Genomic DNA, 24,950 nt, shown 5'->3' with positions numbered 1-24,950 from the left:
TTGCCATGTGACCTTAAAGAAAAGCATTTGATTTGTTCAATAACATTTTCCATTGTAACATTTGGAGGACCCCACCCATTTTCGCCATTCTCTTTACAGCGTTTGATGAGAGACTCCTCTTATGCTTACAGAGCTTTTTTGAAAACTTTTTGCTATGTACACATATCTGACAGTACATACAACATGCAACCATCATCTTCATCAATATTCATGCTCTGTAAAGTAGCCTTCCACCTGTGATAGCTATGCAACTTAAAGCTACATAACAGAACTTTTCCCCACTGCCAGATGTAACATGGTTGCATACGCTGTCCACAGCACAATGTAATGTGGTACGGCCTAGGGGCAGTATCATGCATACATAATGAACACACGGACACAGATAGATAGTGGAAGGGAGTACGGACATGTGCGCTCGACTCCTTTTTATTACCAGGGTTATATATCCAGTGACGTCTGTGCTGGATGCGTGGGGGGTGAGTGTAAAGCAGCCCTCAGGGAATGGTTGCGTCAACTACAACAGTAATCACTGGATCACACACAGAGATTCAATAATAAAAGGGTCAATAGTTTGTATCATATATGGTCCATCAGGTCTAGTGCACTTAGATGGCCACATCAAAAGCATTCAGCATGTGCACAGCCAGCGATGATGCGTGCTGCGGGCAGGCCGTACTAGGAGCAATGTCTGTTGCCTACAACACTACATCATGTACAATAGCAACTCGATCTGAATTGTAAACACTGCTGTCTGCAGTGTAGGCCAGAGAGCGATCAGCAAGGGCCCACAGCCACATGGCGTTGACTTGAGCTGCCCAGTTTGCCATACGTGAAGCAACAAAAGCCATGTGCGGACCCTGTGATGATGCGTATGCGTGGTGCGGACAGAGCGCACTGGAGCAATGCCTACAGGACTGCATCATCTACAATAGCGACTCGATCTGAATTTTGAACACTGGTGTCTGCAGTGTAAATTGAAGGCACTAGTGAGCACAGTCTTCCATGAATACTTTTTCTCACGTCCTCTTCACAAAATACAACAACATAAATTACACAAAACTCTGCAATAAATAAATCAAAACAATTCGAATTGCGATCTCTGCTGTCCACTGTGTACACTGTTATTCAGTGTTCTTTACCACTACCAAGAAGAATTTGGTCATTGTACTAGACCTATAAGTCATCTTAAAAAACCTCTTCATGCAAGTATACTAAAAAGCTATTGTTTATATTTCAATAGACATTGTAGTTAGTTGCCTACTGGATTCTGTAATTAAACAATCACCACTCCATCTGAATTGTGAGCCCTGCTGACCGCACTGTAGGCCAGAGGCTGTTGTCATTAACGCGTCACAGCCACGTGCTGTTGGATTCGGAAGCACATAGTTGGTTGCACCTGATCGGAGTAGGTACACAGAAATTATCACAAACTTTAACTTCTGTCATCCTCAATCACAGAATCAACACCCCGTTTCACTGTTTCCACCTGTTGAACCACGGTGTACTCCACCGACTGCAGTCAACCAAGCCCAATAATCATGTGCAGCAGTTAGCTACGGAAGCACAGAGTCTGATGCACCTCAACGGAGGGAGTTCTGTCAAAACCAAGCAGCAAGTAACATCAGACATCGTCCATTTTGGGATCAAGACACCGTTCCACTGTTGGGACCTAGAGTTGCTTGCACCTGGTCGAAGGGAGTACCTTCATCTCCACTCTCAGATACAGTTCTAACATCATCCATTGTGGGATCAAGACCCCGTTCCACCGACTGCAGTCACCCAACCCCAATAATCATGTGCTGCAATTAGCTACGGAAGCACAGAGTCTGATGCACCTCAACGGAGGGAGTTCTGTGAAAACCAAGCAGCACATAGTATTGGATATCGTCCATTCTGGGATCAAGACACCGTTCCACTGTTGGGACCTAGAGTTGGTTACACCTGGTTGAAGGGAGTACCTTCGTCTGCACTCAGATGCAGTTCTAACATCGTCCATTTTCGGATCAAGACCCCGTTCCACTGTTCGGACCTGCAGTACCGCGGTGTACTCCACCGACTGGTGTCAACCAAGCACAATCAACATGTGCAGCACTTAGCAACGGAAGCACAGAGTCTGATGCACCTTAACGCAGGGACTTCTGTGAAAATTCACAAGCAGCAGCTAATATCAGACATCGTCCATTCTGGGACCAAGACACCGTTCCACTGTTGGGACCTAGAGTTGCTTGCACCTGGTCGAAGCGAGTACCTTCATCTCCACTCTCAGATGTAGTTCTAACATCGTCCATTGTGGGATCAAGACACCGTTCCACTGTTGGGACCTAGAGTTGGTTACAGCTGGTCAAAAGGAGTACCATCATCTGCACTCTCAGATGCAGTTCTAACATCGTCCATTTTGGGATCAAGACACCGTTCCACTGTTGGTACCTATTCAACTACTGTGTTAGTAGTATACAGAGCACTTCACGGTGCTGGGCCTCAGGCTGGGCGCTGTCTGCCTGTGTCCCGGTAGCCAGCGTTGATCTCAGGAGCCTTCCCAGCTCGCAGACATCGGCCCAAAAGATTCCGCCGGCATGTGGTGGGCCCTCTTTCACATATGACGGTGTCAAAAGGTGAACTGTGGGGCATATGTGCGTCGCAGCGGCCATGACGGTTTCTGGGTAGCAGCAGGCTGAGAGCATTATTCCCGCAGCCACCCTCGCTCACGGCGTCAGCCTCGTGGCAGTGTAAGCTGCGCAGACCTGACAGACATGTTTACCATTCCAGAAGAGAACCACACCCAGAGAAACATCCCTTTTATTCATACCCCTACGCTGGCCTTGCATACGCTGATCCAGCCTACTATGCTAAAGATTTGGGGGGGAGCACGTACGTGCTATGTTTTCGTAATCTTCCCTACTGACTGTACTATCATGGTTGCGTCCACTGTTGACTTCACTCAATAGACCATAAGTGTATGTTGACATGTAAATGTCTGTGCTCTGCATACTCAAGTCTCTCCAGCACATCCCCTCAACACTTTGCATTGTATACTTTTATAATCGAGAAGCACTTGCCACCTTCGCACATACTTTGCTCCCATCTCTCCCCGCATTCTGCATTGTGTGGTAGAGGTGCCATGCCATGTTTGGTTTGTATACATGGCTAGCCATGGTTCCCACAGTACGTAGTGTTGTTGTGTCTGCTAGGTGTGCATGTTGTTTGTCATGTTGTATGTGATTATATAAGGTAGTGTGTTTATTTACGAGCAGTGGTTTCTCCAATTTACATATCGCTGTCTTAAAGAGGATACAGAAGTTTTTCTCACAGGTGAAAAGTGTGACCACAATGGCAGTCATTCATTACTATGCAAGAATGTCCAACTGCCCAACGCTTCTAAGCTTACAACCCCCAATCTTGCGTGCTTTCTTAAAAGCACGCCAACTCCCACAATCAGACCAACATTCACACAGCTTTCTAACTGCAGTTATCTGCTTCTTAATAACATGGACTGCTACGCAATGTGAGCTGGCATACTGTATGTCCTTACTGTTTCAAACCGGATAACTTCCTCTGGCCATCTCTATTCCCACCCACACAAAGTAACTCCCAAAGTTCAACTTGTTCTTCAATACCTACTTTGAAAACAGATTTTATTAAACAGAGCAAACTGAAAGCGCTTTTGTTTCAACCAGAATTGTCCCTCACTTCTCCAAAAGTAATTTATCGACTGCAGATAGCACAAACTTCAAGTACAATACACTCCCTTTTAAATACGAACCTCCCATTACACTTTGTGAATTGTTACACAATTTTCAACACTTCTGACACTTAAGGTATGGCACACTTTTTTAACATTATCTCCTCCGGCCTTCTCGCAGGCTTTCAAACTGTTTTTAGTCTAATACCAGACTTCATTCATTCGATCATCTCTGGAATAACAGCAACAGTGCCCATAATTCTCACTCTGTTTGCGGCCATCCTACTACTATTTTAGCTTGTTAAAAATGGCTATGCTCCCTGTGGTAACAAGCATGTCCAACAGAATACGCCTCTATGTGAAGCTACATCAATACCGTGAAAAAATTGAACAACTTTTCGGCTGCCTGCCTCTATCTATTATCAGAGCCAGCTACAACATAACATTTATTTACACATATACAATCTGCGTGCAACCATCTTTTTATTGCAAAACTTGCCCAATCGACTGGCGAATGGATCTATGCCTTGCCAACATCCCTGCAAACGCTCCCGATATCCAGCAAGTAATGGAGTATCTTGAAAACCATGAACTTGATTGTTTGGGCAGTGGAGCAATGACGGATGCAACGCAAAAATGTATCCTGGTGGAATGGGATTTCTGCGCAGCTGGGAAACATCTCCTGCAACGTGCGACCTTTGAAAATATCACAGATTGCCTGCCAATTCAAATTGCCGCTCCAACATTCGAGGAACATTACTGTCCCTTCGAGGATATGATTTGGATCGCCTCGCTTTTCTCACATGATGGCAACAATCACCTCTTGGAACATTACGTATCTCAAGCCGCTGAAGAACTTCCGGACTGCAATCTCCAAGACTTGTAAGATTTTTTCCAACTTCTTTGACTTTTTCCTATTACATTTTTTAATACACTTCAATTGAACTATTTTCATATAATAACTTTCTAAGCATGCTTAGGCATTTGAACTCTGTTTTCATTATTGGCCCTTGCCTCTCCACACTAACCAGGGATGGATGATGTATGGCCTATGCAAACACGCCATTTACTTGCTAAATTAGCCTAAACCCTACATCCATTTTGAAACCATATCTATTCTTTGTACACATGTCTCTCTGCCTGCCTCTTACCCACAAAGCCCTTTCACACAAATTAGCTCATCCTCAGCCTATGCTCACGAACTGGCGATCAAGATAAAAAAACACAGCATTGTTTAGGAACTGGTTGGCACAGTGTAGTAATCGTATCCTACCTTTATTTTCATTCTACAATTTACAGTCATTCATGTCTAATAGGTATTGTTTATGTCACATAGAACTGTAACATATAATGTGAAATTGACTGATGCAGGAGCTTAGGTTTGAATACAGCAGGACTGGTTGCAGTTTTCCTCAGCTGGATGACTTAGCTCTTGCACCAGTGGTTCCATTTAAGGCACTTACATAAAGACACTTTTTATATAACTTGCAGACTCCATCGCTTTATCCCACACCTGATTTCACCATTTATCTTCTGTGGCATTGCAACATTCTGCATTATATTCTTCACGATAATTTCTTTATTCCTGCTTGCTAAAACACTCCATTCGAGTCTTCAGACCGGTAGGGGTGAGTAGTTTGCTTCCCACTCCTGCTATAGTCTAAACACATACTAACACCACTTGAACAGCTATGCTACTGCGGCCAGTATGCTACAGCGCCAGGAGCACATCAGTTTACAGCAATCAGCTCACGGTTTCATCACCGAGTTTACTAGCACCTCACCTCAGCACCATCTCACTCTGGTCAAAACAGCACTTTCACACCACTAGGGGTAAATACTTCACTTCAAACTCCCTGTATAGCACACCCTAACCACCCCACAGAGCTCACACCGCTTGCATAGCTATGCTACAGCGGCCAGTATCCTACAGCGCCCAGAGTACATCAGTTTACAGCAATCAGCTCACGGTTTCATCCCCGAGTGTATCGGCACCTCACCTCAGTACCATCTCACTCTGGGCAAAACAGCACTTTCACACCAGTAGGGGTGAATACATCGCTTCACACTCCCTGTATAGCATACCCTAACCACCCCACAGACCTCACAGCGTTCCTACCCTCCTCTTTCCTACTCTTTGTGCCTTTTGTTCTCCTTACTCGCTTCAACGGAATCACACAAAATGGTGGCCAACACTTCCTAGTTGCAACCGCTCGCAGCGCTCACAACCAATAAGCAGCAAGCCCGTGCTTGTAATGCCTCAGCCAATCAGATGGCAGAATTCCCAAATATCGATATCTGTACATTTTGATATTTCTCAAAAACTACCAAACGGATTTACACCAAATAAACAAAAGCATGCTTTCTAGACCAAGACCCTTCTCCCTGCCAAATATGGGGTAATTCCGTTAACGCGTTCGACCTGTAGCCATATCTAAAGTTTCCTATGGAAATTAACATGGAGAAAACACGTTTTGGAACCCCCCATTTTTTCTCGGCCCCCCCTTGACGAATCACCCCCAAACATCCTACATAGGAGCTGATATGAACAAAGAATTTGTTTGGAAAATGTCATGAAGATTCATCAAGCGACGCCAAAGTTATAAGCAAAACAAAAAATGCTCTTCCGATGGAAACTTTGTCCAAACTATAACTATCTACTGGCGATCGCCAGTAGGTAATATATATATATGTTTTTATCATTGTTTGGTACTGTATTGGTTTCACATTTATGTTTAACATACGATTCCCCTCAGGGAAGTACCATCAAAACCGGTTTTATAACTTAATTCTCTAATTTCTGTTATTGGGTGAATAGAATCATGTGCTCAATTTGAATTTTACTATTTAAGTGCACTGATAGGTCCAGCGCGTCATGTGATCAAGACTGCCTGTGTGCAGTCGAAACGCGTCATGCTGGGCACTTGCTCGTATTGATTTTGCACTTGCATTTGCACTTTTTTTGAATCTGCTAAAATAAAATGAAGAATTAACTATCCATGCGGTGGTCCGTACCTGTTTGATGTGATCAAGACTACGATTACTTCAGGATGGTGGTGTGCTTATGATTTGAACGGAGAACGGCTGTCTTCGTCTTACGGACCCTCCCTGACTGCAGCGGCTGGCCGACAAAACAGCCGGATTCACGGAAGTGATTGTGTAGTAACCCGGAAAGGGTATCTTGGAAGCCAGCCCCTCGTAGATCGTTTTTGAAAGTCGAAGTTGGGAGCCGAGCGATACCTGGAGGTTTCAAGGGACGGTCCTAAGGAGTCGGAGGACGCTGAAGGTACCGGAACTTTGTTCCTCACGGTGAGCTGCTCTATCGGCGTATTCAAGTAATCACTACGAGTACTAGGGATTTTGGATTTTATTCAACGAACCGATCTCAAAAGTTTCGATTGGTTATTTATTTACAAGCAGATTCATTGAGCTATGTTTTCTACAGCAGACGCGCTCAAGGACCGTGAAGAGGCAGCAGATGCCCTTTTTGGTAACATTACGGAAGCTGTAACATCAAGAACAGACGGAATAAACGACCTTAACCCCAATGCCAATAATGATGCTAAAACTTTATTGAAAAAGCTAGAGAAGTTGCATCGCGTGGAAATGACGAAATGGTGGGAAAAGAAATCCCTGGAAAAATATAAAGAGGTGGGACGGGTCCCACGGGGTCTCAGAGTTATGATTGCACCATCCTTTGAAAATCCAAATCCCTTAATGCTAAAGGAATGGGCGATGAATAACTTAGACGCATCAATGAATATGGTATCGATACTTATAAAGTATGCTGAAATCGACTGGATTGGAATCCTTAAAGAGATAGACGAGGTCAACACACTATTGGAAAAAAATGAACAAAAAGATCAAATTAAAAAAGGAAGAGAAGATATCACAGCAAGGCTAAAGAAACATGAAGAATCTATAAAGGAAAGAAAAGTTTTTAAATTTGCTAGAGATAAGCGTGATTATGAAACTGGTCGCGTTTTCACGTTCTCGAGGAAATTTGATAATATAAAACGATGAGCGCTAACCAATGATAGCAACACAAAGAACACGGCTACTTGTAGTGCATCATTAAATGATAACTTCTCTTCTATTGAAATAAGTAGTGTTGACAGTAGTAATGAATCGGAGGAGGGTTTGGCACAGAAAACGCCTCAAGTACCCACTAATTTTGCGCCAGGAGAAGAGCTTTCTTTTTTAGTGGAGGACCGCCGGCAAACTCTAAGACCGCGCAATCAAGCGCAGCAACAAGGACCAGAAGGAACCAACGGAGGAAACAGAGGCGGAAACACAAATTACAGAGGAAGAGGCAGGAGGAACTACAACAGAAGGAAATAAATCAGGTACCTAATGAATTGAATGATAATACAGTAATCAACCTATCAGAAATCACATTGTCAGTCGCGGAAAAACAACTTTTGGCTTTGGGTTTGTCATTTTGTCCCACCAATTGTTTTAAATATACCCAAACAAGAGTGGATGTTTTTAAATTCATCCGAAAGCTTAAGTTAAGGAAACACTTTCAATTAAATAAAGCTGCTAATATTGCTCTACAGAATAGCACTGCACAGGGGTTTTGTTCAAATTTGCAGGCAGCGGATGTGAATACTCTTCTTGCAGTACAAACTTTGGCAGTAACTAATAACTCACAAATAAGCGATACTCAGGAGAATCTTTTAGAAGCTGGTATCATATGTAATATGCCAGCAACCAGCCCATTTAAACCTCCTTCTACCTTCATTCCCATGATGCCAAGAGATGCGATAGATGTTTTCAATGATTGTATAGTGGAAGATCTGAAAAAATTAAATAGAGAAGTCACTCAACGTAATCGGCGGAGAAATCACTCTGAAATTCAGTATACTAAACTTATTTGCAAACTCAAAAAACACACTGAAGTCATTATCAATAAAGCCGATAAAGGCGGGAATATCGTTCTCTGGCCAAGAAATATGTACATGGAAGAAGCAGGGTTACATCTAAATGACATCAATTGCTATAGGAAAGCAAACTTTCAGGAACTAAGGCAAAATAAAGATTTTGTTTTTGGTGAACTGGCACAGTGGAGACGTGCTGGACTGCTATCTAAAAATGAGTACAATTTTTAAAAAAATGACCATCCGTTGACTCCTTTCCTATATTTTATCCCTAAGGTGCACAAAAATCTGACACCAGTGCCTGGAAGACCGATTATTTCAGCACAAAAAAGTTTACTGGAGGCTATGTCCAAATACGTGGATCACTTCCTACATGACTTTGTGGAAAATCTACCTTCATTTATTAGGGATACCGGTCATTTTCTGAACAAATTAAGATCAGTTAAATGGGAGGAGGACTATCTACTAATTGTAATGGACATCAGTTCATTATACACTAGTATTCATCATAAGGATGGCATTAATGCAATTCGCCACTTCTTGGATCAAAGAAGCATTCATATGTATGAACATAATAAGATGTTGACCAAGATGGTGGAAATTTGTTTAACTCGTAACTACTTCCTTTTTAACAAGGAGGTTTACCAACAACTACGCGGAGTAGCTATGGGGGCATGCTTCTCTCCCAGCTACGCGTGTTTACACGTGGGCTGGTGGGAGGAGCATGTCCTCAAAAGCACTCATAAAGTTAGATTTGATCAGCATGTTCTCCAGTGGTGGAGGTTCATTGATGATGTTTGTTTAATCTGGAAAGGTTCACCTGAGTCAGCTATTGGTTTTATTAATGATTTGAATGACAATGCCTTAAATTTGAAATTTACTTCTGATATCAGTAATGAAAAAGTACAATTCCTGGATGTGGAAATATATATAAAAGAGAATAGAATACATACCAGGCTACATAGGAAACCCACGGCAGGAAATTCTGTATTACATGCTAGCAGCTCACATCCCCAACACCTGATACGAAGTATCCCCTTTGGTGAATTTTTGAGAATAAAACGCATTTGTAGCCATAAGGGGGATCTTGAAGAGTGTCAGCAAGAGGCTTTCAATAGATTTTTACAAAGAGGATATAAGAATACAGATTTGGTCAAAGCGAGAGACAAGGCGAATAGTGTTGATGTTACCTGTGAGACAGGGGAAGTGTCTGAAATTCCGACAATTGTCCAGGTTAAAGATGTCACGAATACAACAGCTATTGAATCTATAGAGAATATAAGATTGATTACTAATTTTTGCAGACAGGAGAGAAAGATTCGCAAGATTCTTTATAAAAATTGGCCAATTATTCGGTCTGACATAACAATGTCGCAAATCTTACCAAAACTTCCCAGTCTAACTTTCAGAAGAGCTCCATCTATGAGAGATGCATTAGTTAGAAACAGTCCTGAAGTGACAATCTCTAATACCTGGCTTACTTTGAGATCAGGATTTTTTAAATGCAGTTCATGTCGTGCTTGCAAGTTTGGCAAAAATACTACTGAATATATGACTGCTTTTGGTAGCGAACCTATTAAAATACAAGGACACTATACTTGCAGAACAGATTATGCTGTTTACGTTCTGGAATGCACCTGTCATTTATTGTATGTAGGTAGCACAAAATTGCAAGTTTTTAATAGGATTCTACAACACCTTAGAGCTGTGGTAAATTCTGATTCCAATTATCCTGTGGCACGACATTTTAAACTTGTTCATAATAACAATCTTGATGATCTCAAATATTTTGTTATCAGTGCAGTGCCCAAAAATATTCGAGGTGGCAATAGAGAAAAAAGACTGAGACAAATTGAATCGGAGTTTATTTTGCTACTCGACACTAAAATGCCTAATGGTCTTAATAACAGCGATGATTTGCACAATTTTCTCTAATGAATAACTGGCTTTTTGACATTACTTATTATGTTATCTTAGATCCCAGATTTACTATCAAATGGCTTTTATCTACTCTTTTATGACTGAAGTTTTCTGTAAGTTTTAGATTTTTTAAGAAATTTTTAAGATTTTTTTAGATCTCTTTAGTGGTGATAGTAGCTATGGCCGGTTTAAAAGTCTGGGGAATCTTATCCAGTTTTTATTCTATATACTATATATTTTATTGAAAAATAATGCATTTTATCTTGACTGACAGCTATTGTTATAATTTTGTATATCTTCTTAATACCCACATTGGTCTATGTTTTGTTTTAGGAAGTAGAAAAGATTTACACCCCTGATTTTACTTGATTTTATTTAAGGCTTCCTTAAATAGTTTTTAGTTTCATGGGACCCTGACCGGTATCTGGTTTCTGGTTTTTGTTCAATTCAAAACTAACTCTAATTAATTTGAGACACTGTGTCTGATTTGAGTTAATGATCACTAGCTTCCAAATATCTGTAAATCTATTTTTCCCTTTTTTGCCAATAGAAACATCTGGGTATTAAGACTGAAGAGTGGGACAAGACAACTTAACGTGATGAAATTAACTGAAAGATTTATGATGAGGAGATTACATGAGGGACGTCGATTATCTGCTGCAATTTTTGAATTTTTGTATGTTTACATTTTATTGACTGAAATTCTATTATTATGCACTTTAGCACTAGATCACTTTTTTGCACTATTTTTGCACATAATGATTTACCATGTATACGGAATCTGATATAAATATTTTTTGTGATTTAGGCCAGTGATTGTGGTTACTTACATTATTTGCGGAAATTTATTTCCAATTGAGACTCTTCATTAAGAATTGTGTAAGTAATCTCGGCTCTAATGCTTTGAAATGAATTCTTATAGACTGGTTACAAAATATAAACACTATGTTTTTATCATTGTTTGGTACTGTATTGGTTTCACATTTATGTTTAACATACGATTCCCCTCAGGGAAGTACCATCAAAACCGGTTTTATAACTTAATTCTCTAATTTCTGTTATTGGGTGAATAGAATCATGTGCTCAATTTGAATTTTACTATTTAAGTGCACTGATAGGTCCAGCGCGTCATGTGATCAAGACTGCCTGTGTGCAGTCGAAACGCGTCATGCTGGGCACTTGCTCGTATTGTTTTTGCACTTGCATTTGTACTTTTTTTGAATCTGCTAAAATAAAATGAAGAATTAACTATCCATGCGGTGGTCCGTACCTGTTTGATGTGATCAAGACTACGATTACTTCAGGATGGTGGTGTGCTTATATATATATATTCACTGAAAAAACCATAGGTTTCACACACGTTATAGTTAGGAATTAGCATTTAAAAAACCTTAGAAATTCAGTGAAAAAACCATAGGTTTCACACATGTTATAGTTAGCTGGACATTTTACTCGTAAAAAACCAATGAAATTGCCCCGTTATAGTTAGTTCAGCTAACTATAACTCGCGCGCCCGCAATGCACTGCTGATGACGTCACATATTACATCACTCATGACATGGTCAGTGACATCACTCATGACATCACTGATGACATCTCAAATGACATCACTGATGACCTCACTGATGACATCATCCAGTGAATGTGTGTTTTTCTGAAAATTAAATATGTTTTATATATGTATATCTCAAGGTCAATGGAAGAATAAATGGGTATATAAGTGTCTAAATGGATGATTTGTTTTTGAAAAATTGATTGTGTAACTGACTGATTAAGTGTATCTCTCACTTTGTGTATAAGTGGCTGCATGGGTTGGTGAGTAGCTACATGGGTGTCTATATAGGTTATTAGTTGTTTTTTTGAGTATCAGTCTGAGTGTCTGTATGGTACGGTGGGGGGTATTACGTAGTGCATAGATGCATGAATGAGTGACTCACTGTTTGTATGTGTTGAAGACAGCATGTGTGCAGGACTGTATGGGTGGATGAGTGTGTGTATGGGTGTGTTAGTGAGTGAATGACTGTCTCAATAGTGTCTTCAGGAGTAACTACATATGTTTTAAACTAGTATATGTGACTATTGGTGTATATATGTGAGTATATGTGAGAGGGAGAGATTGAAAGAGTTCCTGTATGAATAAGTATGTGTTTCTATAAGTGATTGTTTAAAAGACTAAGTATGTGTAAGTTTCCGTAGAAGTAAGTATGGTGGTGTGTGTATTACTGTATATGCAAGTAAATGTATGTTTTATTCTTTATTAGCATGAGTGACTATGTGTGTGAGTAACTCTATGGATGAGTGGCATTGTGTAACAGGATGTATAGATGTATGAGTACATATGATGAGTGAGTACATGTATGAGTGACTGTATAGGACTGTTGGTGAATGAGTGGATGTGTATGTGGATCTTAGAATTACTGAAGAGGTTGTTGTAACTGGTATTGGTATGTCCATTGTTTTGAAATTTTTAGTCTCTATTTTTGAATGTGTGTATCAAAGCTTATATTAAGGTGAGAGGAGGTCTGCCACTCTATCACAAGGATGATGTCATCAGTGAGGTCATCAGTGATGTCATTTGAGATGTCATCAGTGATGTCATGAGTGATGTCACTGACCATGTCATGAGTGATGTAATATGTGACGTCATCAGCAGTGCATTGCGGGCGCGCGAGTTATAGTTAGCTGAACTAACTATAACGGGGCAATTTCATTGGTTTTTTACGAGTAAAATGTCCAGCTAACTATAACATGTGTGAAACCTATGGTTTTTTCACTGAATTTCTAAGGTTTTTTAAATGCTAATTCCTAACTATAACGTGTGTGAAACCTATGGTTTTTTCAGTGAATTTCTAAGGTTTTTTAAATGCTAATTCCTAACTATAACGTGTGTGAAACCCATGGTTTTTTCAGTGAATTTGCAAGATTTTTTAAATGGTAATTCCTAACTATAACGTGTGTGAAACCCATGGTTTTTTCAGTGAATTTGCAAGGTTTTTTAAATGCTATTTTTTTTTTTTATTCTTCATTTTTTTCAAACATATTTTTAATTTAATTTTCTTATCTTTTATAAAGACTATGCTTAAATTTTTAAAATCCTTAAATATTTTTTTTATATATATTTTTTAAAATAAACGTAAAATTTATTTCCAGATTTTTTTTTTTTTTTTTTTTTTTTTTTATAGTACGAGTACCGTAAGCTCACGGTAAGCGTACGGTTTACGCAACGTCCGTAATCTATCTACGCTGCTTGCGTATAGTTACGTACTTTGCGTAGCCGCGCGTACTGCGCGTGGGACGCGTGCGCGCTTACGCAACACGCGCACGTTACGCGGAAGTGCCGGGAAATGACTGTTATGCGCATGCGCGCAAGCGCGTGTCTTTTTTACGCGCACGCGTACTTTTTGCCGTAAGCGCTCCGTAAGCGTACCGTAAGCGTACGGTAGGTCATGTGATCATGAAACACAACTTTTGATTGGTGGAAACTACTTTCAGTTCTAGAACTCTCCTACACCACACCCATTCCCCTCATTTCTGCTTGTGATCCCTTGGAAGAAGGAGCTGGGTTGTCTTTGGGATACGATGGCAGAACAGCAGAGCCCTTCTGAGAGTGAGGCTAGCACCAGCAGCACTGTCTTGAGGCAGAGAGCGAGGAAAGTAAAGCCTTCTTATGTTTGGGATTATTTTACTTTTCCAGAAGGCTAGCAAAAGGTGAATGCACCCTTAGTTACTTGCAGGCTGTGTCAGCGTGTACTTTCTAGAGGTAATCCTGACAGGAAGTATTCCTTTGGGAATCATACCATGATCAGACACCTCAAGGATGTACACAAAAGGACACATGGTCATCTTTTTGGAGGTAACTCTTCAGAAAGACGAGCCAGTACATCCACAGCAGCTCAGCCTGGACCATCATCTGCAGGGCAGACTCCTGCTTCTGCAGGTCAGGTGAGCCCTTCATCTGTGGGGGGAGAATCTCCTTTTGCTGGCCCTCTGGAAATTAACCCTCGGTTTGCGAGGGTTGAAGTACGGTGCGCCACTTGTCACGATCTAATTACTTATAGGGAGACCAGTATTTCCCTAGTGAACAATAAAATAGATCAGCACACTTGTCGTACCGTCTAATATTCCCAATCTTTCTTTCCTCTGTCCCTGCATGAACACAACGGCTCTTTTAAGAGCCAACCTTATCTTTCATCTTTTTTTTACATATGTTTTTAAAAACTTTTTTTAATTTTTTTTTTACCGTACGCGTACGGTAAGCGTACCTTTTTTTTATTTTTTTTAAAAAAAACACTAAAAATCATTTATCACATTACATTGACTTACCATACTCACTCAAAAAAATATTTATTCATTTGTTTTTTTAAAAAATAGTTTTTAAAATGGTTGTAGTTTTCGAAAATTTTCTATATCGATCTGAAAAAAAAGAAAAAAGTATTAATATTTTTATAACAATTTATAATACAGTACACATATTTACATTTTTTTCCAAAAAATATTTTTGCCTCTTTTAACAATTGGAAATCACTTTTACAGACTGACACATTATGAAACCACTATTTTTGATTTATTTAATTGCACGTGTCCAAGCTGTTTTTTTTTCAGACCACCACCATGTGCATTCTCTGTGACTGCCTACACTCCACCAAGGGCAACCAGCCTTAGTGATGCTGAATGTATTTGCATTACAGACTTAAACCTGAAAACCCCACTGGCTTGTAAATACTGTGCATGACTATACACGGCAAGGACATGGGTGTGTGCTAACCCTCTGCTTATTCCCCCAAAAATTCGCTCCCCCTTTCCATCTAATGCAACTGTGAAATCACCAGAGCAAGACGCAATAAATCTCTGCCTATAATTCTTCTATGCACACAGAGTCATGTTTTCACATTAGTCCCAAAACGAAATTTCTTTGCCAATTTGAAAGCACACTTACTGCTCTTTTTTTTTTCAGGGGCAAGTGTAAATCACTTTTACACACTGACACATTATGAAACCACCATGTGTAACTACAACAAAAACAATTCCCATTTCTATTATTCATTTCTTAAGTTACCACATACATACCCTCTCAAACTGTAAACTCACCTTTAAAATTAGTTAGTTGTGAAAGAAATGTGACACTCAAACAGCAGATTATCAGAGCCAGGATCTTTGTTGTGTTCACCTCTCTCCTCTCAGCAGAACCAGATAATGGCAAACTTTCCCTCTATTTTTCCACACATATACATGTAAGTTTCAAATCTCAGTGCTTCCCCCTTTTTTTCACATGTAATCACACATTTCTATTGGTTGAAAACGAACCCTTTTCCAAAAGTACCCTTCCCCCAACTTGACTTCTGCCTAGTACCCTTCCCCCAACTTGACTTCTGCCTGCTACCATAGCAACAGCTCATGGAACACTGCTGTGTGCAGTTAGGTCAGAAGTTCGACACACAATGTTTCAATTCCACAGAGCAAGAGTGCTCGACTTTTCAAACCTAACAGCAAATCCATAGTACTGTTCTTTGGTTACACATTTTTTTGTACCAATACAAAACATGCTTCTATTAATTTACACATACAGCCTAGTTTTTATTCTAGAATGGTATGAAACAGCCAATCAGTTCTTTTTGTTTTGAAAAAAATATGTATGCCTCCATTTCCAAACTGTCTTTCTTTTCATATTGCCATTCTACTGAAAGACACCTCCTGAGTGCATCCAGATCTCCTTTGAAGATGTTCACAGTGTGGATTGTAGGGCACAGCTATGTCTTCTGGAGTGAAAAGTTTGCAGAGAAAACAGATATGGTGAGAGACCTTGCTTTGCCAAATGTAGACATTAAATGGATTGGTCAGAGAGGGTTAAAGTGGCACCAATTGATGCCATTGGTGAAATCCTTCATGCAAATCCAACACCCTGACCTCATAATAGTGCACTGTGGTGGCAATGACCTAGGCACTTTGACTGGGGTAGGTCTGGAAATGCTTATGAAGGACACCTTTGCACAACTGTTTTCACTTTTCCCTAAAACTGCCTTTGTGTTTTCCAACATATGCCAAAGGCAAAAATGGAACTGGTCCAATCATTTCTGTCCACAGATTGACAAAGCAAGAAAGCACGTCAACAAATCTGTTTCTGCTTTCCTCCGTGACTATGGTATGGGTGCCATTTACCACAACAACTTGCGTTACGACATGCAAGACATTTATAGAGGAGATGGTGTGCACTTCAATGATGAAGGGAACAGAGTCTTCCTCTTGAACCTTAGACTCTGCATCGGTACTTACTTGTAGGTACCACTAAAAAAATGACTCCATAAACACAACAGCTCTTTTTAGAGCTCCCTAATTTCTAAACTCTTAAATCTGCTTTTCATTTATTTATTTTTATTTTTTTTACCGTACGCTTACCGTAAGCTTACCGTACGCGTACCCCGTGATTTTTTTTAAAATCAATAAATGTTTTTTTTGTACTTTTCTGTCCATCTTTGACCCCCTTACAATTGTTAGGGGGTCTGTAACTCTCCTCATTGCCCCCTTTCCTTGTTTTCACTCTTTTTTTTCAGAGTGAAATACACAAAATGGCGGCCGCCGCTTCCTGGTTTCGGCCGATTCGAATGTTTACTAAGATCTAAGAGCCAATCAGAATCGCGCTCGCGCACGCCACCGTACGCTTACCGTAAGCGTACGGTAAGCGTACCGTAAGCTGGCTCAGATATATATATTGATTTAAAGGCTATTTTCTCAGAATCTACTGAACAGATTTACACCAAACCTACAAAAGGCACTTCCTTGACCTAGGGACTACCTCTCTGCCAAATTTTGAGTAATTCTGTTCAGCCGTTCGGGCTGTAGCTCGTTCTAAAGGTCCTATGGAAAAATGCATGGGAAAAACGCGTTTTGGGACCCCCCTTTTATCTCAGCCCCCGCTTGACGGATCCCCCCGAGACTTTCAGGGTAGGAGCGGAGCGTAGCGCCCCACCTATTTTGAGAAATTCGCGAGGATTCGTCGACCGGCGCCAAAGTTATTCAAAATAGAATGTTGAGGTTTTCCTATGGAAACGTGGTCCTAACTATAACTACCTACTGGCGACCGCCAGTAGGTAATATATATATATATATATATATATATATATATATTATCTACTGGCGGTCGCCAGTAGATAGTTATAGTTAGGACCCTGTTTTGATAGGAAATCTGCAACATTCTATTTTGAATAACTTTGGCGCCGGTCGACGAATCCTCGCGAATTTTTCAAAATAGGTGGGGCGCTACGCTCCGCTCCTACCCTGAAAGTCTCGGGGGGATTCGTCAAGCGGGGGCTGAGATAAAAGGGGGTCCCAAAACGTGTTTTTCCCATGCATTTTTCCATAGGACCTTTAGACAGAGCTACAGCCCGAACGGCTGAACAGAATTTAATGAAATTTGGCAGAGAGGTAGTCCTCAGGTCAAGGAAGTGCCTTTTGTAGGTTTGGTGTAAATCTGTTCAGTAGATTCTGAGAAAATAGCCTTTAAATCGCAAAGCGCACCGTGCGCGCATGGAACGAACTGCGTTAAGTGGGCGCGCACGCCACAAATGGCGTAAAGTAACTTAGCATTTAAAAAACCGTACAAATTCACTGAAAAAACCATAGGTTTCACACACGTTATAGTTAGGAATTAGCATTTAAAAAACCTTGCAAATTCACTGAAAAAACCATAGGTTTCACACATGTTATAGTTAGCTGGACATTTTACTGATAAAAAACCAATGAAATTCCCCCGTTATAGTTACTGTAGGCAACTATAACTCACGCGACCGTAATCCTCTGCTGATGACTTATGTGTCTTTATGAAAAAAAAATATTTGTCATATATGTATAGCTAAAATTTAATGGAAGAAGACATGGGCAAATAAGTGTCTAAATACAGTATTAGCATCAGCAGAGGATTACGGTCGCGTGAGTTATAGTTGCCTACAGTAACTATAACGGGGGAATTTCATTGGTTTTTTATCAGTAAAATGTCCAGCTAACTATAACATGTGTGAAACCTATGGTTTTTTCAGTGAATATATATATATATATATATATATACATATATATATACATATATATATTAAAATATTATATATATATATTACCTACTGGCGGTCGCCAGTAGGTATTACCTACTGGCGCCCGCCAGTAGGTAGATATAGTTAGGACCTATTTTCCATAGGAAATCCGCAACATTCTATTTGGAATAACTTTGTCACTGATTGACGAATCTTCACGAAAGTTTCAAAACTTTTGACCAGCTCCAGTCCGCTCCTATCCTGAAAGTTTCAGGTGATTCGTAAAGCGGGGGCCGAGAAAAAGGGGGGGTCCCAAAGCGCATTTTTCCCATGCAATTTCCCATAGGACCTTTAGCCGCAGCTACAGCCTGAACTGCTGAATGGAATTACACCAAATTTGGCAAAGAGGTAGTCTTTAGTTTAGACTTGTGCCTTTTGCTTAAATGGTGTAAATCGTTCAGTAGTTCCTGAGAAAATGACATTTAAAAGTACATATAGATCTATGGCCTCGGAGGATCCGCGCACCCTATGCGCACACAGCGCGCACCCTGCCGTGCACAAGCTGTATTCTAATTGGCTGTCAACACTCCAAATCAGGAAGTGTTGGCAGCCATCTTGTGCCTCGGTAGAACCGAGGCACAAAAAACCTAAGAAACAAACGCGCAAAACGCAAAAAGGGGACAGGGAAGAAACACCTTGACCCCCTAGGCCTGCTCAGGGGGTCCCACAAGGACCCCAGAGCCAAAAAAGCATTTTTTTTAAAAAAAATCTGCGAGATTCGTGCACTCAGTGCAAATTTCACCCGAAAAAAAAAAATGAAGCGCTTCTTTGGTAATTGGCCCACGGGGGGGCCAAATCCGGGGGGCATTTAAAAAAAATAGTGTGGGGGGGATCCCAATCCCCCCCACACTGCCCCAGGGAAAGCCACCCCCCGGAGCTTATTAATTTTGGGTGGGGGGCTCTCAGGCCCCCCCAGCCCCGGGACCGCCACCCCCCGGGACTACAAAAAATTGGGTGTGGGGGGGCTCTGAGGCCCCCCAGCCCCAGGGACCGCCACCCCCCCGGGGTGCTAACCGATGTGGGAGGGGGCCACGCGGCCCCCCTCCTGGAGCATTGTTGTGGCCCTGGGGACCACCCCCCCCAGGGCCGGCTCCTGCAGTGTCCCAGGGTGCCCACTTCCTGGGACACTGCTGTTTGCAATGGCAGGGCGGGAGCCTCGCGGCTCCCACCCTGCCATTACAAACTGCGTTGCTTCATTGAAGCGAAAGCAGGGAAACCTGCTCTCACTTCAATGAAGCAAAGCAGATTGCTTTTCCATATGGGGATCAGCATGTTAGCTGCTACCCATGTGGAAAAGCAATGCCGGCTCCTGCAGGAGGCGAGGAGCCGGCTGGGACCGTGGGGGGATTGGGAACCCCCTCACAGTCCCCAACGAGAGGCCAGGCCCCCGGGGAACAGGGTCCCCGGGGCCATAAGTGGCCCGGGAAGGGGGCCGCGTGGCCCCCCTCCGACATTAACAAAAAAAAAATCAATGGCCAGCCCTGGGGGATGGGGTCCCCGGGGCCTTAGGTGGCCAGAGGAAGGGGGCTACGCAGCCCCCCTCCATAAAAATATTTTAAAAGTTGGCCATGCCCGAGGTATGAGGTCCCCAGGGCCGGAATTAGCCACGGGAGGGAGGCCACATGGCCCCCTTCCCATACTTTTTTCTTCAAAAAATTTAATTTGGGGGTGAGGCCCTGGGGGATGGGGTCCCCAGGGCAACAAAAAAGTAAAAGGAAGGGGGGCCACACAGCCCACCTTTAAAAACATTTTTTTTTTTAAAAAGACACAATTGTCCCTAGGCCCCTCCCCCTCACAAGCACACTCTGCAAACGCGCCCTGTGGCGTGTTTTAAATTGATGAATTAATTCCTCTTCAATACTGGGGGTCCCTGGGGGCCAACTAGCCCACCAGGTACCTCCAGTAAGGGCCACAGGGCTATGTTGCAGAGAGGTGCTCCAGTCCACGCCCCTTTTTACACCTCTCTGAAATGCAGCCATGTGGCGCTTACTGGAGGTACCTGCTGGGCTAGTTGGACCCCAGGGACCCTCACGATTCACAGGGACTTAATCCCCCAACTTAAAACGCGCCAAGGGGCGCATTTGCACAGTGGTGAAGGTAGGGGGTGGGGCCTGAGATGATATGTGTGCAAACACGCCCTGTTGCGCGTTTTAAGTTGGAGAATTAATTCCTCCTCAATCCTGATGTCCCCTGGGGGCCAACTAGTCCACCAGGTACCTCCAGTATGCGCCAGGGAGCTGCCTTGCAGAGAGGTGTTGAGAGGCCACACCCCTTTTTACAACACTCTGCAACGCAGCCTTCTGGCGCTTACTGGAGGTACCTGGTGGGCTAGTTGGACCCCAGGGACCTACAGGATTCAAAGGGACTTAATCCCCCAACTTAAAACGTGCCACGGGGTGCGTTTGCACAGTGGTGAAGCTAGGGGCGGGGCCTGAGGTAATATGTGTTCAAACACGCCCTGTTGCGCGTTTTAAGTTGGGGAATTAATTCCTATTCAATCCTGAGGTTCCCTGGGGGCCCTCTAGCCCACCAGGTACCTCTAGTAAGCGCCACGAAGCTGCGTTGCAGAGTGTTGTAAAATGGGGCGTGGCCTCTGAACACCTGTCATCAGTGATGTCACTGACCATGTCATGAATAATGTAATATGTGACATCATCAGCAGTGGATTGCGGGCGCGCGAGATGTAGTTAGTACAAATAACTATATCGGAGGAATTTCAATGGTTTTGTTCGAGTGAAATGTCCAGCTAACTATAACACCCCTAAAACCTATGGTTTTGAATATATATATATATATATATATATATATATATATATATATATATATATATATATATATATATATATATTATCTACTGGCGGTCGCCAGTAGATAGTTATAGTTAGGACCGTGTTTCCATAGGAAATCCGCAACATTCTATTTGGAATAACTTTGGCGCCGGTTGACGAATCCTCGCGAATTTTTCAAAACTAATGGGGCGCTACGCTCCGCTCCTACCCTGAAAGTCTCGGGGGGATTCGTCAAGCGGGGGCTGAGAAAAAAGGGGGGTCCCAAAACGCGTTTTCCCCATGTATTTTCCCATAGGACCTTTAGTCCGAGCTACAGCCCGAACGGCTGAACAGAATTATGTGAAATTTGGCAGAGAGGTAGCCCTCAGGTCAGGGATGTGCCTTTTGAAGGTCTCGTGTAAATCTGTTCAGTATTTCCTGAGAAAATAGCATTTAAATCAATATATATATCTGTGGGCGCGCTCCGAGCGCTTACGGTAAGCTTACCGTACGCGTACGGTGCCGTGCGCGAGCGCGATTCTGATTGGTTGTTAGATCAAAGTAAACATTCGAATCGGTCGATACCAGGAAGTATCGGCCGCCATTTTCTGTCTCTCGCACTGAAAAACAAAGGTTGATAACATGAAAAGGGGGCAACGAAAGGGTTGCAGACCCCCTAGCGTTCGTCAGGGGGTTCACGAAGGACCAAAAAGTATGAAAAATAAATTAAGTAATTTAAAAAAAAAATCGCGGAGTGCGCGTACGGTAAGCTTACCGTACGCGTACGGTAAAAAAAAAAAAAAAAAAAAGAATTAACAATCACATTTAATATATAAATCTAAGGACCCCCAAGGGAGAAAAAAACAATTGATATTTTGTAAAAAATGGCGAGGCGTGCATGGTACGAAATGCGCAACGTGGGCGCTCGGTGCGCGAGGCGCACCGAGTGCCCACAGCGCGCGCACGGTGCGCGAAGCGCACCGTGCGCGCAAAAAATAAAAATAAATACATAACTTAGCATATAAAAAACCGTACAAAGTCACTGAAAAAACCATAGGTTTCACACACGTTATAGTTAGGAATTAGCATTTAAAAAACCTTGCAAATTCACTTAAAAAACCATAGGTTTCACACAAGTTATAGTTAGCTGTACATTTCACTCGTAAAAAACCAATAAAATTCCACGTTATAGTTAGATCAGGTAACTATAACTTGCGCGACCGCAATGCACAATGTGTCATTTCAGATGTCATCATTGATGTCATGATTGATGTCACTGACCATGTCATAAGTGATGTAATATGTGACGTCATCAGCAGTGCATTGCGGTCGCGCAAGTTATAGTTACCTGATCTAACTATAACGTGGAATTTCATTGGTTTTTTACGAGTGAAATGTACAGCTAACTATAACTTGTGTGAAACCTATGGTTTTTTAAGTGAATTTATATATATATATATATATATATATATATATATATATATATATATATATATATATATATATATATATATATATATATATATATATATTACCTACTGGCAGTCGCCAGTAGGTAGTTATAGTTAGGACCTATTTTCCATAGGAAATCTGCAACATTCTATTTGGAAAAACGTTGGCGCCGATTGATGAATCTTCGTGAAATTTTCAAAACTTTTGGCCAGCTCCGGTCTGCTCCTATCCTGAAAATTTCACAGTGATTCGTCAAGCGGGGGCCGAGAAAAAAGGGGGTCCCAAAACGCATTTTCCCCATGCATTTTGTCATAGGACCTGTTGACGCAGCTACAGCCTGAACTGCTGAACGGAATTACACCAAATTTGACAAAGAGGTCGTCCTCAGTTCAAACTCGTGCCTTTTGCTTAAATGGTGTAAATCCGTTCAGTAGTTCCTGAGAAAATCAAAATCAAAATCACATATATATATCTGGGCGGAGCCTAACCACACATCTCATCGTGAGATCTGATTGGCTGTCAGTACTTCATCCAAGAAGTGTTGGCAGCCATCTTGGGACCAATATACATGATAGCACCTCATTAAAAAGCATTGCAGTTAATAGAAGGTTTTAAGACTTTAGTTACATTATAAATCATTTGTTGATGGTACCATACTCATTTTAGGAATTGTGGTGTGTTCTAAGGTGATTTTACCATGTGAAAAAGCCTTCTGCTGTGATATCATGAATCATGTTTGAGAGAAAACTATTTTATCATGCTTTTCCCACAGAGGTTTGGAAGGTGATCTATAAGCTAAACTGAGAGCATATTTTCTGTAAATTCACATTATCTTTCTCAGTCATGTGAGAATGAAGTCTGACATTCTTAGTAAAACATGTACATCCAATAAGGGCAGAGACTGTCAGTTGATTCCTTTGTGTTCTACTGCAGCTTCCCAGAGTGTTCCAAAGAACAACTAGAGCGGTAACAGTCCTACTTATGACAAACATATGGCACACCTGAAGCTATCTTGATTGGAATAAAGTGGTAACTCTTAAAACATTTAATTTAAAAAGGAACAAAATGAGGGGGTTCATTTTGCCATAGAAAGTATGGTTAGTGCTGCAGCAAGAAAAATGAGGGCACATTTTGAGTGGCTTCTCAAATCCTCTTCTATTTCATTAAAAAATTCTGACATGCAGACTGAAGCATGCACTTTCAATACCAGCAGCAGACTTCCCTGGTGAGCAGTAGCTTTACTACAGTGATCTAATAAGCAACTAGAGTGCTAACATTCTGAATTTATGGCAAATGTGTGACACATCTGAATGCCTTCTTTATGGAATCAAAGTAAAAAACTGAAAGTATTTCCTACTGAGGAGACTGTAGTAAATGATGAAATCAGGAAACTTCATAACAAATAAGTCTCCCAAAATGGCCACCAGAGACAAAAGAGCCCAAATGTAGCCCAAATATCACCCAGATGTAGCCCAAGTATAGCCCAATGACAGAATGTCCTAGAGTGTTCTAATGAACAACTAGAGCGCTAACAGTCTTACTTATGACAAAAGTATGGCACACCTGAAGCCATCTTGATTGGAATAAAGTGGTAACACTTAAAACATTTAATTTACAAAGGAACAATAGAAATTATGATTAGTGCTGCAGAAAGAACAATTAGGGCCCATTTTGACATCTTAAATCCTCTTCTATTTCATAAATAAATTCTGACATGCAGACTGAAACATGCACTTTGAATACCAGCAGCAGACTTCCCTGGTGAGCAGTAGCTTTACCACAGTGATCTAATGAGCAACTACAGTGCTAACATTCAGAATTTATGGCAAATGTGTGACACATCTGAATGCCTTCTTGATGGAACCAAAGTAAAAAACTGAAAGTATTTCCTACTGAGGAGACTGCAGTAAATGAGGAAATTAGGAAACTTCATAACAAATAAATCTCCCAAGATGGCCACCAGAGACAAAAGAGCCCAAATGCAGCACAAATATCACCCAGATGTAGCCCACATGTAGCCCAATGACAGAAGTGTGCAAAACACTTATATTTTGTGTATTTGCAGTTGTATATAGTGCAGACTTGTCAGGTATTGGAGTGCTTTGCATTGGTTACATCACACAAGATCAAATTCGTTTTGGTTGTAGACATGGGGAGATTAAGTGATTTGACC

The sequence above is a fragment of the Triturus cristatus genome, chromosome 3_1 (assembly GCF_964204655.1).
Source record: "Triturus cristatus chromosome 3_1, aTriCri1.1, whole genome shotgun sequence".
In the NCBI taxonomy this organism is placed as follows: domain Eukaryota; kingdom Metazoa; phylum Chordata; class Amphibia; order Caudata; family Salamandridae; genus Triturus; species Triturus cristatus.
Note: the sequence above shows the minus strand (reverse complement) of the source record.